Below are 13,693 nucleotides of genomic sequence, written 5' to 3'. Positions count from 1 at the left end.
GACGGCTCTTCCTGCCCCAAGCGATATGGACACCCACAGTGTTCCTTCTTACGCTGCACTTCTCACAACCTTTTTCACCCTTAATGCAGCTACATAAAAAACAACTGCCTGTCTTGCTTTCATCCTCCTTTTGTTTTGTTTCCTTGCAAGTTTCGGAGTCTAGTGACAACACCTGGCTGATTCCCAGGATCTGTGCACTGATTTTAAATAATAAACCTGACTTCTAAATCTAAAAGGTGTTTTAATCAAAATTCTCACATTAACAATCATCATCAAAACCAATTCAGTTTTTGTAGGACAGAAGTTGTTCATAGTAACAAACCTGATTCTGCAGTTCCCTTTCATACTATGGAGCCTTTTTTTTCATCTCTCAGCTCACTGTTTGTAAGACCTGTAACTTAATGGAACTGATTCAGTCTCACTTTTCTCACCAAACAACCAACAAAGATACTGACTATAGAGAAAACAGTGAAACATTTAGCAGTGGAATATTTCCCTCAAGTGTTGGTAGAAACTGAGATCTTGTCAAACGAACACTTTACTACACTTTTGGGCCTCTCATACACCGCAAACACTATGTTAGGTCACTCAAACAGAGATGCGTTTCTAAAATTGCGTTTTTTTAAAGCTGTGGTTCATGTGTATCCATGTGGAAATGTAAAATGTTGTTACTGTTTGTAATGAGCATGTGTGGATATAGATCAGTTTCTTTATGTTTGGTTTGCACCAGCAGTAGTAAATCTACATCCTAACTTTCTGCACCAGTTCACCGACACACTGAAGCCTCTGTATCTACTACAATATTACTTGCATCATCTCTGGTTTCAAGTCTGCAGAAGTGATGAAATAACAGTCTTCTGTTGCATTCGATGTACTGTTGATGTCGACACGCTTGTTAGACCATTTGTACTCATTTTGGTGTTCCCCCGTGGAGGGAGACATTTTGTTAAACAGTAGTTATGTGGACTGAATAAGGGGAAGATATCTGTCTTGGAGAATATCTGTCTTAGCGTGTAGGGCCTGAAACAGAGTGAATATTGGACTTACTTTTAAATAAACATGGCTTCATATCTGCTGGATGTGAGCCTACAAATACCCACCTGTTTATAAACAATTTTACTGTATCAACTTCCATCCATCCATCCATCCATTATCTATACACCGCTCAATCCTCATTAGGGTTGCGGGGGGGCTGGAGCCCGTGAAGGCAGGGGACACCCTGGACAAGACGCCAGTCCATCGCAGGGCTACACTGAGAGACAGACAACCAAGCACACTCACATTCACACCTACGGACAATTTAGAATCACCAATTAACCTCAACATGTTTTTGGACCTTGTGTGAAGAAGCTGGAGAACCCGGAGAGAACCCACGCTGCACGGGGAGAACATGCAAACTCCACGTAAACCAGCGACCTTCTTGCTGCAAGGCAACAGCGCTAACTACTGCTTGCAGCCCTGTATCAACTTTAAAGGGTTTAATATGTCAGGGTTGTGTTTGCAGTTTGCTTCTGTTGACCAAAGTGACCAAAAAACAAATCTTTATTTGTGCACTGAACTTGCCAAAGAAACCAGGGACTTCAATTTCCATGCATCACCAACAAAACACCCTGAGGAGGGTAAATGTGCAGATATTCGTTCTGTATCTATGTATTTAAAGCTGTTGCAAATGAATTTTTATGACATGTGATACACGTTAAAGAAAATGTTTTTATTTCTCTTTGAAACTGCTGTCATGACTTTTAAATCTGTATATTGTTAAGTTGTGATTGTGTGATCATTTAATGCTTATGCATATTAAGAATTTGAAAGATATTTTGATATTTCCAGTGAGTACCATGCTCATGTCTACCTTGCACAGTATAAATGTCAGGTTATGATGTCAAAAATCAAGTGTTTCTTCCCAGCTCACAAGTGTATGTTGATATAATTCAAGTTTTCACAGTGAGAAATCCACCAAGTCTATAAAAGAAGGAAGGATGAGTCGAATACTTTCTTAGTTTACATAAATGCAAGTCAGCCACAAGAAGTGTTGCATTTTAGAAAGCTTGTGGTCACGCTGTGTGGAAGTGGTTTCACTGAACAAGACAAAAAAAAAAAAAGGCATGTACAAGAGTCTAAGAATTTTTTCTGTCACCAACATCTTTTGCTCTCCAGAACACTCATCTTAAACCACAGTCTCTCTCATCCAGGTCCTTAAATCTACAGCACTTACATCCTTCCTCCATTAACGCCTCCCGTCTGCCCTCCACCCAACCCCTCTCCATTGTGTGCACATCGATTCTCCTCTCCCTCCCATGGTGCCCGGCCTTACACAGGGAGGAAGCTGCCTTTCCACTTCCTTCTTTGCTGGTGAGAACAATTTATGCCTTGTCTCTCACCCCGTCTCTCTCTCCCCTTGTCGCTCTTTCTCATAGACTCCTTGAAACCTCTCAGAGTAGTTGGTTTTCTGACGCCTGATGGTTCAAATCTGTAGAAAGATTGTCTGTGACTCACACACTGTGTATGCACTGATTCAAGTTCTAGGAAAGCGTGTGGCGCCGATGAACAACTTGTTCATGACACTAACGGCAGCCACAAGCTGAAATGCCTTCATCTCGGAATAAAGTTAGTCTTCAGATTTGCTGAAATTAAAGTTCTGATCTTTTATGACTATTTCAAACAGGTGATGAACTGGAAATCCTAATGGCTCTACAGTAAATAATGTAGTATGGTGTAATGACTGGACAAAGTGTCTGAAACTATGCTGTGTTCAGGTGCAGTTGCTCCTATTTTGTCCTGTAGTTCTGCCTCAGGATACAAACCATCTCCTCCATAATACACAGCATACCACTGGGTCCCATCTTTTTAAAGAACAGCCAGGTATAACTCAGTGGTGAACCCTGGTATCAGGCTGAATATCTCCCTCTTGCGACACACCATTTTATCCTCAAGTGTTCCCTTACAAATATTTACTGTTTGTCATCAACGACTGTCTGATCAATGTATCACTGAACGGGTAATATACAAAAAAAGAGAAATTCACATATAAAACAAAGAAACAACATCTTGTGTCTTTGATGCATGAGGTATTCAACAAAGTAGCACTAAATAGGTGACAAATAGTTAAAAAAAAAAATCTAAAATAGAATGCAAATATTTTTGAGCTGTGGACTTTTTCTTCTTCTTCTCCTTTGCAAACTTTTTTTTTTTTTTTGTGACCCCACTTTGTCCTACCTTCAGGCTGGCATTGACTACTGTATGCCCCGATCAGCCACAAACTGAAAACCGCTGGCAGGAGAATGATACTGATCATCTTGGAAAACCTTTCGTCCTGGCATTCATGTTGATGTTACTGTGACACATACCACGCAGACCTAGTACACCCCCTCATGGCAACAATACTGTTCCAGCCTCCCCCGGCAGGAAAACGCATTACATCACAAAATCTGCAGTCAGGAATAACCTGAGGAACAAGACCAAGAGCCCAAAACGTTCACCTATGTCTAACTTCCCCTTATCCCAATCTGACTGCGCCTCACCAGGACAAGCTCAATCCATGAAGGCCCCAACATCCCATTGTCAGACACCACAGGACAAACTCAGAGGTGCCATGTCTCATAATTCAGAGCTCATGTGGCAGCACCTACCACAATATCAGAAAGGTGGTTTTAATGTTGTGGCTGTAGTGTACAAATACATGTTAGAAAAAAATGTCTAAATTTAAACTTTTGAAATACAACAATTATTTCAAAAGTCTTCCCTTAAATTTATTTTTAATTGTCTTATTTCTTTACATCTAAGTTAATCTCCTCCATAGGCATGAACTGTGGATCTTCATATCATGTTGATTTGATGTCTTCGTTTCCACGCGCACATTTCTGCTCACAAACATCAGTTATCATGCATTCTCAGATGACCAACACAACTGCATTTTATGGTAGAAAGAATATCTGTATGAGGACTACAGGAGTGCTGTAATAAATTTCAAGATAGATATTCAAAACTGCAGCGATTTAAGATGCTGCACACATTTTTGGCACGTGAGGCGACTGCTATCGCAAAATCAGGCACATTAATGAACCATTTTCCGAATAATAATAGTGACACCGTACTGAAAGTTCTGCCAGTTTCTTTTTGCAATAATATGAGGTCAGTGTTTGGTGATGATAAATCTTGCTTGCAGGCTCTCAGAAAGTAAACATATAAACACACACCAAATCAAAACATGCTGTCCAGTGTCTTTACCAAATCACAAACATTTGGACCCTTACACCCCAGAAAGTAGTCGGCCCTCCTGTCCCCACGCAGTCACAGCAGGGTGGTGTTTGCTGGTGTCGTAACAGGACATGGAAAGGGAAACCTTAGTCACAAATGCAGGTAGTGAGTCCAAACAGTCCAGTCTTCTCACCATTTAAACACACTGCTCTCTTTCGTAATCAATTTGTATTAAACTCTCCAACAAACTGTCATACAATAACCGGTGAAAAATATTTACAGAGGGACAAACTTTAATTTTTGAGCGCTGCTTTGCCTTCGTAATGACGCATTTTGGTTTCTTATTGCTCGAAATTTTATGTATGTGAGTGTTTTTGTTTGCCAGTTCCTGTAGTAAAGTGTGTTTAGCAGGTCTGGTTATGCACTTCCAGGCCGCCCCATGAGACTATCGTCTGTGTGAGCCGTTGAGCAGACGAAGGACAGTGGGCTGGTCCAAATTCAACAAATCTGACCTCCCAAACACAATGGCAGAACCCAAGTCCAGCTGGGTGACATGAGCTCAGCCCTAAAAAACACAATACTGTGGCTTGGGACCAGACGTGACACATGTTGTAGAGCAAGTGTGTGCGTGTCTGTATTCATGTAGCTTATGTGAGGGCATCTGTGCATGCCATATGTGAGCGTACATGCAGATGGGAAAGAAATTAAAAGTCAAACCTGAATAAATCAGAGGAGAAACGCATCAAATGTAGCATGCGGGGACCGTTGGTTCAGATCTTGTAGCTAGATGGCAAAAGGAAAACATGCAAGTGACTTTGAGAGAAGGTTGTTAAGGCACAGATGGCAGGAGGTTCAGTCATAGGTTGATTTGGTTTGAACAGGAACAGTGACTGAAGTGACATCTGCATCTGGATCTATGGGGAAGACATCAATAAATATGGTATAGGGCCATGATGCTCGTGCATTAGTGCATTATGTAAGTAAAAACAGAAGAGCAGCTCCTCCTCAGGTGGCTGAAAATGTCAGTGTAATGTAATTTGCTAGTTGCCGATAACAGTGCACTGACAATTACAAACAGAGGGATAGTATAGTATAGTGGCAGTACATAAACCTCCCATCACAGAGATTAATCCTCATTTAAGAGTTCAGTGGTAAAAGAAAAAAAAACAAACCACAGAGATCTGGTAACTACTGATATGGTCACATGAGCCATCCTTCACCATGTTCTAGACAAGCGGGTGAGGACATGTGTGGTGTACACCAAGAGAGCGGTACAGGCCTAAAACCCTCACCCCCCTGCAGTGAGGGCATTGGGTGTCTCTGTTATGCTGTGGGGGGCATTTTGCTGGCATGGTTTTGGATCCACTTGTCCCCTTTGAGGGAACTGTCGCCACAGATTAGCACAAAGTTGTTCTGAGTGATCACCTTTATCCTGTGATGGGACTGGTCTCTTCCAGGATGACGACGTCCTCATCCATAGGGCAGGAGGAGTTAGTGAAAGGTCAGATGAGTATGAAACGATGTGAATAATATGTTGTTATAATGCAGTTGAACACATTTCAGACCAACGTGTTGAGGCCTGTTCTGACTGCATGTGTCATGAAGAACAAGACAAACATCTCTGATTCTAATGCTCCAAAACTGTTCACATTTTCAAGAAAAGTACTTTGATTATGTCCAATTTGTGGCACAAAAACAAAACAAAACATAAAGATGGAGAATTCAGCTACAATATACATCTACTGATATCTTCACAGCGGCTATTTGTTTGTTTGTTGCAGACACCAGTATGCACAGTAAGGAAATGTCTGTTGTCCTATGAATGCTTTCTGTTAAGTTCGTGCCTGTATACTCTTCTCAAGCACTGCTGATTTTGTTGGATACCATATTGTGTGTTTGGATTCAATGTAGAGATGCTGACATTAGCCTTTTGATTGTTTTTTCACCACAATCAAAGGTAGCTAAAATTCTGTGTTACTTCCAAAGAGGATGAATCCAACATTCTGAAGTTCTGACACATTTCATGCACCCATTGGTTGCTGTAGTTGCTAATTTGCTTGTGATTACATGTGACCGGTATTACAAGCCGTGGAAATAGATGATTAGAAGGAGCTCTCTACCACTATCGTCAAAATACCAAATAAGGGAATATCTTTTGGAAGAATAGTTTATTCATTGAAACACTTTGAGAATCAGTGCAACAGCAGATCAAAGCTGTTTAGGCAAAACTTTGCAGCCCAATACCTCACTAAGAAACTCCTATCAGTTTTTCCTTTAATTTGTCACCATGAACAAGCACGTATTTAAACTCACTCTGACAGCCTGGTAGGCTATATGTTGTTGGCCTCAGTTTAAGATCATTGGGTCATGCTCCTAGACCGCAGACTTTATCAATCTTCTCACCGGTTTCCGTTGGCTAATGAAGCGAGTGGCCAACGTGTCACCAGTGTTTACTCAGGGAATTTTTAATGCCTTTGTGAATGGTTTCGCAGTTTCTCACCGTTGCAGGAAAGAAACGGCAGCTTGCGTCTCAAAGGAAATGAGAAATTTCCTCAGAAGAATGTTCACACTTGAAAGTGCGAAAGAGCTGCCTTTAAAGTGGCAGCAATACAAAGAACGTCGCCGGTAAAACGTTGGTATCTTGAGGTCTAATACCTCTGTTTAAACAAAAGACGTGGCTCCGAACAGATGACTCATGAAAAAAAAAAGAAAGAAAGAGAAAAACGAAGGCTTTGTCGCCGAGGCGTCAGGTCACCGAAACACAAAGAGGAATGATGAAACTCACATATATTTGCACAAATATGTATGGACGTATGTTTGCACGCTGAACAAACAAGTGTTTAGAAACACGCGTATCTCTGTCTTTAAGCATAAGCCTTACGCCATTGAGGTCTTAGTGTTGTGCTATGTCATGGGACTCAGCGCTGCCCCCAGGTCATGGTCGTATCTATGAAGGGCATCGCTGATAGCATCTCTTTAAACCCGCTGTGAATGCCTCCTCTGTGTATGAGAATCTATGTATGACACAGATGATTCATGTGAAGTTCACGTGGTTAAAAAAGTGGGTGTGAATGAAGACACCCTAACGCCACGAGCTTTGGAAATATCAGGTGTTTCTTCAAAACGCTGTGTGATCAACTCAGTGTTAGAGGCTGTTGATAATTACAAATTAATGGTATTTTATTATAAATATAATACGCTGTAATTAAGTATTTAATATGTGTGATTATCAGGAAAAAGTAGCACCACATGATATTAAAAATGCTGCATTTCAAATTCTACTTCAGGTTCAGTGTGTGTGATATTTATTACTGACAAACTTCAAATGCTGATAATTATATATATTTTTTCTTTTTTCTAAGTTGTTGGACTGTCGTTTTAATTCAATTTAAATTGTAATCTCTGTAAATTTATTTTTTAAATTATATTTTGACTTCTAAAGATTAGTGTTTTTTTTTCTTCATTTCTTTATATCACAATTATTTTTCCTGCTTTTTCCTCCAACAAATTTACCAATGACAAAGAAATATAATATGACACAGCATAATCTAATCTGATATCATCACTAATTATTAGTTTGTCTTTATTTCATTATTAATTGATTAATCTGCATGTTGTGGGAGCAGGTTCACATGTTTGATTGTTTTTTAAAATTTAATTACTGCAGTATTTCACAATTCTTTTACCTTCCATGGCAAGACAAAAGCCAAACTAAAGTAAAAGTGATGATGGGGCTGCATCACGTGTCCGGCTGTAATACTTACATTGCTGATACTGTGGGATCCTCCTCAAGCTCTGCCCTCTGCTCAGAGGATGAACGTAAACATAGACTTCCACGACAGGCGAAAAATTTGTTTGGCTTCAGTAATCTCTGTCTTTTAACCTAATATTAACCCTCAGAGGCTTCAGAACGGTTGCATGTAGTAACGGAACATTCCTTCCATTAGAGGACAAGCAGGCTCATATTTGACGGTTGCAGACTCTCTGTTGAGTAAAGGATGCCCCCTATCAGCCTCAAAAGATTATTCAAATCAAGTTTAAAGTGTGTAATACATGAAGACTGCTCTGTTTCGTAACATCAGCGTTTTTAGCCGACTGTAAAACTTTGAGACCTTCGACTGGACACTCAGCAAAATTAACAGAGCAGAACTGTAGCCAAGCAGGACTTTATATTACAGAATAAGGCTGAGGTGATTCAGTTCCTGTATATTTATTGATCTGTATTTTCAGGTGGTTCATTGGCAAAAAAAGAGAAAATGACAGAATCTGACCACTTTCATCTCTTTAGTTACACTTTCTGGCAAGTCAAGTTTTGTGTTTTGTGGGTAAACAGTGGTGGAATGCATCCAAGTACTTAAGTACTCTGCTTAAAGTACAGTTTTGAGGTTTGACTATTTACATTTTCAACTACTTTATACTTCCATTCCACCACATTTCACAATACAATGTTATACTTTCTACTCAACTACACTTATTTGACAGCATTTTAAAGATAAAGATTTTACACAATCGATAATATAATAAGCTTTTAATTACAATACATAGTTAAATATTGCATTTTGTGGACTCAGAGTCACATTGCAGATGTCAATGAGCTGTTCACAGGAAGATTAAAGAAAAAGTCTAATACTTCAAATAGAAATGTGTATCAGAACATCTTTCCTTTTCAATTATCTGTCTCATGACCCCTCATATCTGTCTGGTGACCCTGTGTATGAAACTGTATATAAAATAGTTTAGGGCTGCATCAGTGGTTAGCACCGTTGCCTCGCAGGAAGAAGGTCGCCGGTTCGCGTCCCAGTGAGGACACCTGGGATCTTTCTGCGTGGAGTTTGCAGCGTGGGTTCTCTCCGGGTTCTCCAGCTTCTTCCCACAAGTCCAAAAACATGCTGAGGTTAATTGGTGATTCTAAATTGTCTGTAGGTGTGAATGTGAGTGTGCTTGATTGTCTGTCTCAAAGTGTGGCCCTGTGATAGACTGGTGACCTGTCCAGGGTGTCAGCTGGGATAGGCTCCAGCCCCCCACAACTCTAGTGAGGATTATGCGGTGTATAGATAATGGATGGATGAAGTAGTGTAAAGTAGCTTCATCTCCAGCAGCTACAACGGCAACATGCTGCTTAAACATGCAGGCTTCAGTATTAGTAATCTAATGATGTGTGAGGTGGGAATGATTGTGAAACTGCCAGTCAGGGATGACTTAAGATGTTAGCAAAATTTCCCAGGTAGGGATTTCAAAACTTTATCATAAATTACCTGATAAATGGTGCCGTGGCTCCTGTCCTCTGTTTAGAGATGGTTGTTCCAGTTTGACGTGGATGGCTTCCATCACTCTTCTTCCAAACATGTGAAAGACAAGCATGTGAGTGTTGGGTCAACAGTGGCCTGTTAGCCGTGTGAGCTGGGAGTGACAGCAGGTATGTGACATTTCCCTTCAGTCAGTCAGAACTAAAGAAGCCTCTTGGGTAAGAAGTTAAATGTCTTCAAGAACCATAAAAATTAAGTCCAGTTGCCTTCTACTGAAGCTCTTAGGATCACCGTTATCTTATTGTTGAAGTAGGATTTTTCATGATGGACTTTAACTTGTAATGGAGTATTTCTACATTGTCATAGTGGTTATTTTACTGAAGTAACAAATGATGTGCTGTGTTTTCTGACTGTTTATCACCTTTCCTCCATCTCTTCATCGTGTAAAGAATTACTGAAAGGAAACCTCTTTTTTGGCTTCATAAATAAAGATTACCTGCTTGCTTGCAGTTCAGATTCCTCCTGCTGCGTCGTTCATGTTGACTCCCACAGACAGTGATGACAGACCGACCAACAAGAACACAATCACCTGATGAGGCCAAACCAGAAGCAGAGAAACACCATCAGAAACTACCTTCTGCTTCCAGGTGGATTGAGACGTAAGCATATGTATAGAAAAGGACTCTTTCCATGCTTCTTATACATGGTATATAAATTTAACATGTTTTCAGTGCATTGAACTGCTCCTGTGTTTTTCCTCAGGGAGAGGTGGGAGATGTTCATTGTGTGAGAGGTAACAAGAAGGCCAAATCAAACCAACCCCCTGCCAGCGAGTGTTAGAATCACATAATGCGTATTGTTACATGAAACAGACGTCTTAAATTGCATCGCATCGATAAGGCCGTTACAAAAGTACGATTTCTGTTACTTCCTGTCTCAAAAAGACCCCGCGAGCAGGAAGCACGTGGCACCATAGCGCCGTAGGCAGATTGCCGTACGATATGTTTGTTAGCGTGTTAGCATTCTGATTAACGGCCAGTTGGTGCCCTGCTTCGGAGGTCTAATCTGGCCTCACGCCTCACTGCACGCGCTCAAAAGAGTCCGCACCCTGCATCATGACATCATGTCTTTGTGTGAAATCCCGGTGCCATTCACGGGCCCACCGTAGGGCTTAGCATGCAAGCGTCCACTATACCAACACACGGCTCTTTAAAGGGAGTCCCCTGGTCCCCCAGCTCAGTGGATACACCCTGATACCTCCACACAGCTCTGAACATGGCTTCCATCCTCCGACACAACGGGCTGCACCCAAAGTCAACCAGGGCCCAGAGGAGAGCGAGTGGTTGGGCATTTTGTCGAGGACGGTTTCATAATGAGAAGATGTCCTGACTCCTGGATGTGTGGAGACTAGTTGTAACCGTAGCAAATGATTTAGACAGCCAGATAGTGCTTCACAATTGTTCATGCTCTAAGATTACATCATTCATTGGTGAAGCTCATTTCAGAGGCCAAATCTCCCATCAGCCATCAGATCAGAGAGAACAGATCAAGAGGCGGACTCACTGGTTCACCAGCCCGGTGATGTCACTGAGAGCTGAGAACGCTATTGGTTGAGAGGCGGTGAAGGCCGGCTGTAATATGGGCAGAGCAGAGGCACATCCATAAATGGAATGATGACTTCTATTCATGAATGATTGTCGAATTTTGACAACTGATTCATCTGTAACATGTGACTTTCTAGCACAAGATCTACCACAATACATCACAGTGAAAGTTAATACAATTAGATGAACATAAAACTAATTAATGCCTTATCTCTTTTTTTATTCTTCAATTAATAAATTAAAAACTATCACTATTATCTTCTTGTTCTTTTGAAAAAAGTGGAAGTGAAGCATCTTTAAGAACCAGCACGAACAGGCGAAAGGCTTTTAAAGAAAATTGCATTTTTCAGACGTATTCCATTAAGTCCTGGGAATATACAACAGTTGTGGAACCTGGAAATTTGATTGTGAAGAAGGAAATGAGTTGTGTAGCTGCAAATAAACAGTTTCTGACTGCCATGTAATTGTTTGGCCCCTTCCTTTAATTTGGTCCATCAGTGACTTACCAAGAGAGCAAGTTTTCAACAGTTTAGATAAAAGACAAACAGAAGCTTTCTTCAAATAAACATCTCCAAAGTCCAAGTGGGGTTTATGTTAAAAGTATTAAATGTTGGCACAAAGAAATCTCATTGTTGATACCCAGCAGGTCATAGTGGTTTGGTTCTGCTGCTCAACACAATGTGTAGCGTGTAGAACATCCTGTTCCCGTTTGCTGATAGGCTGATATACGCATATAGAGGCATATGGATGAAGGGAAACTTTTGTTTAACTTCAATAACATCACATGTTCATGTTACAACCATCAGCAAGATGAACTGAGCAGTTTATCAAACATTAATGTTGTAAGTTAAAACTTTGGATTAATTAATCTATTTTTAAAAAGAGTAAATAGAAATGTTGTTTTTGTTTTGTTTTTTAAAATGATGCTGATTATGAAGACATTAAGTTTAAATGTGTAACTTGTGTAAAAGGCAGTGAGTTTGATTTTGTTTCTTTATTCTGTTTCAGCTCAGGAGGAGATACCAGACCAATATCTTAATGGACTTATCTGAAAACTTTATTCTAATAATATATAATAATATAAGAAAGATTAATATATTATTTCTCTTTTTCTCAGAATGTATGTACACTTGAAATTAGGTGTTGAAGTTTTATTATTTATATATTTTAAGCAGTTTAACCAGAAAATAAGACAAACTTACAAAAAACTGAATACCATTTAAAAAATATTAATTATTCTTTTTAGTATATGCACATTACATTACACTGACCATAGCTTACCATATCAGTTGTAACTACCCTCAGTATTAAAAAATATTATACTGCATTATAAAATCATCAAGAAATAATACTGCTGTGCTAAAGTGTGTTTACATTTTCACAAAAACACAAAAACTTTGTGTTTAAACTGTTTGTTTTAAATATATTTCACTTAAATAGATCAAACATGCCACTGTGTCCCAGTAAGGCTGGGGGGGGAAAAAGGTTTGTTATTAGGCATTCTGATTATCATTATTTATGGCCATAAAGGGGCTTGTAAAGTTAGTAACTGTAGTTGTGAAAACTTGAGGCTTTGATAACAATTCAAGATACAGAGTCTCAAAAAAGTGGATGCTGCAGCCACACTTAAAAATGCATTAATTCCAGTGCATTAGATAACAACATGTCAAAGGAAACATGCCTTTCTTTTCCAAAAAACAAAAAAGAAAGACAAGCACAGTTAATAAGTAAAATATATATTATAAATATATTTCTTGCCGAAAACTGCTCTGTGAGATTTATGTCAGAGCTCGGGGACACTGGAAGCTTTAAGACCTTTGGACAGATTTTTTTTTCCTATGCAAAATATTCCTTCAATAGGCTCCTGGTGTACTTTGGATCAATATCCAGAGGAAAAACACATTTTTGTCCTTTCTCGATTTTTTTTGGCTGCACACTTTAGGGTCCATAATTCCACCAATAAATACAACCTCACTGGTATTTATCGTACCATTAATGCAGTGTGGTTGTTTTTCTTTCCCCGACTCCCTCAATTGAACTTTTCTAATGCGCCGCTCTCCCTTTGATGCTTTTTCAAATGGTCTGTGACTGAGTTGTGTTCTGTGATTCCAGCTTTTCTTGATTTAACTCATTATTATGCAGGTCCATCTGCTGCTGGTCTGTCTGGGTTTATCTGTTTTTCTCTATTACAAGTCCTGCATTTTTAAACTTTTTGACAATATACCCAACCATGGAGGACAGGGCTTAATCTCTCTCAGAGCTCACTTAATAATTGTAATGCATATAATACAACAACACCATAATATCATTAGAGTTTTTCTGTCCATACACTTTAGGAGGCCCCTCTATTTAGACAGTGGAAAGAAACCTGATAGGGCACTGCAGCAGCTTCTGTTCAAACATCTGTGGAATTATTCCAAGATCAAAGAATGAATGTTTTTCTTTCCTGATCCAGGAAAGTTTGACTAACCACCCTGATAGAGACATTTCAGTGTGCCGCCACTCAATGGCTCACATTCCTCACATTCCAGCTAGTGACACAGATATGATGTTATGCACAACGAGGTAAACACATTCTACTTGGTGAAATCTCACACTGAACAACTGTATTGATTTGTAAGTGGACATTTACTAAAAGGGATTTGC

The 13,693-nt window shown here is 39.7% G+C and overlaps 1 protein-coding gene across 1 annotated transcript in view; it reads right to left on the bottom strand.

Moving 5' to 3' along the window:
* Positions 1 to 9,451: 9,451 nt before the first annotated feature.
* The window catches only part of LOC103374164 (poliovirus receptor-related protein 2-like), a 57,676-nt gene continuing 53,434 nt past the window's right edge, over positions 9,452 to 13,693 (bottom strand). The window contains exons 9-10 of the transcript XR_521112.1: positions 9,940 to 10,032; positions 9,452 to 9,532 (exon numbers count right to left, since the gene is read on the bottom strand). The gene's annotated coding sequence lies outside the window, so the exon portion shown is untranslated. The remainder of the gene's footprint in view (positions 9,533 to 9,939; positions 10,033 to 13,693) is intronic.

The sequence above is a fragment of the Stegastes partitus genome, unplaced genomic scaffold (genome assembly GCF_000690725.1).
Source record: "Stegastes partitus isolate 25-593 unplaced genomic scaffold, Stegastes_partitus-1.0.2 Scaffold2162, whole genome shotgun sequence".
Classification (NCBI taxonomy): Eukaryota; Metazoa; Chordata; class Actinopteri; family Pomacentridae; genus Stegastes; species Stegastes partitus.
This window is presented reverse-complemented; position numbering and strand designations above follow the sequence as displayed.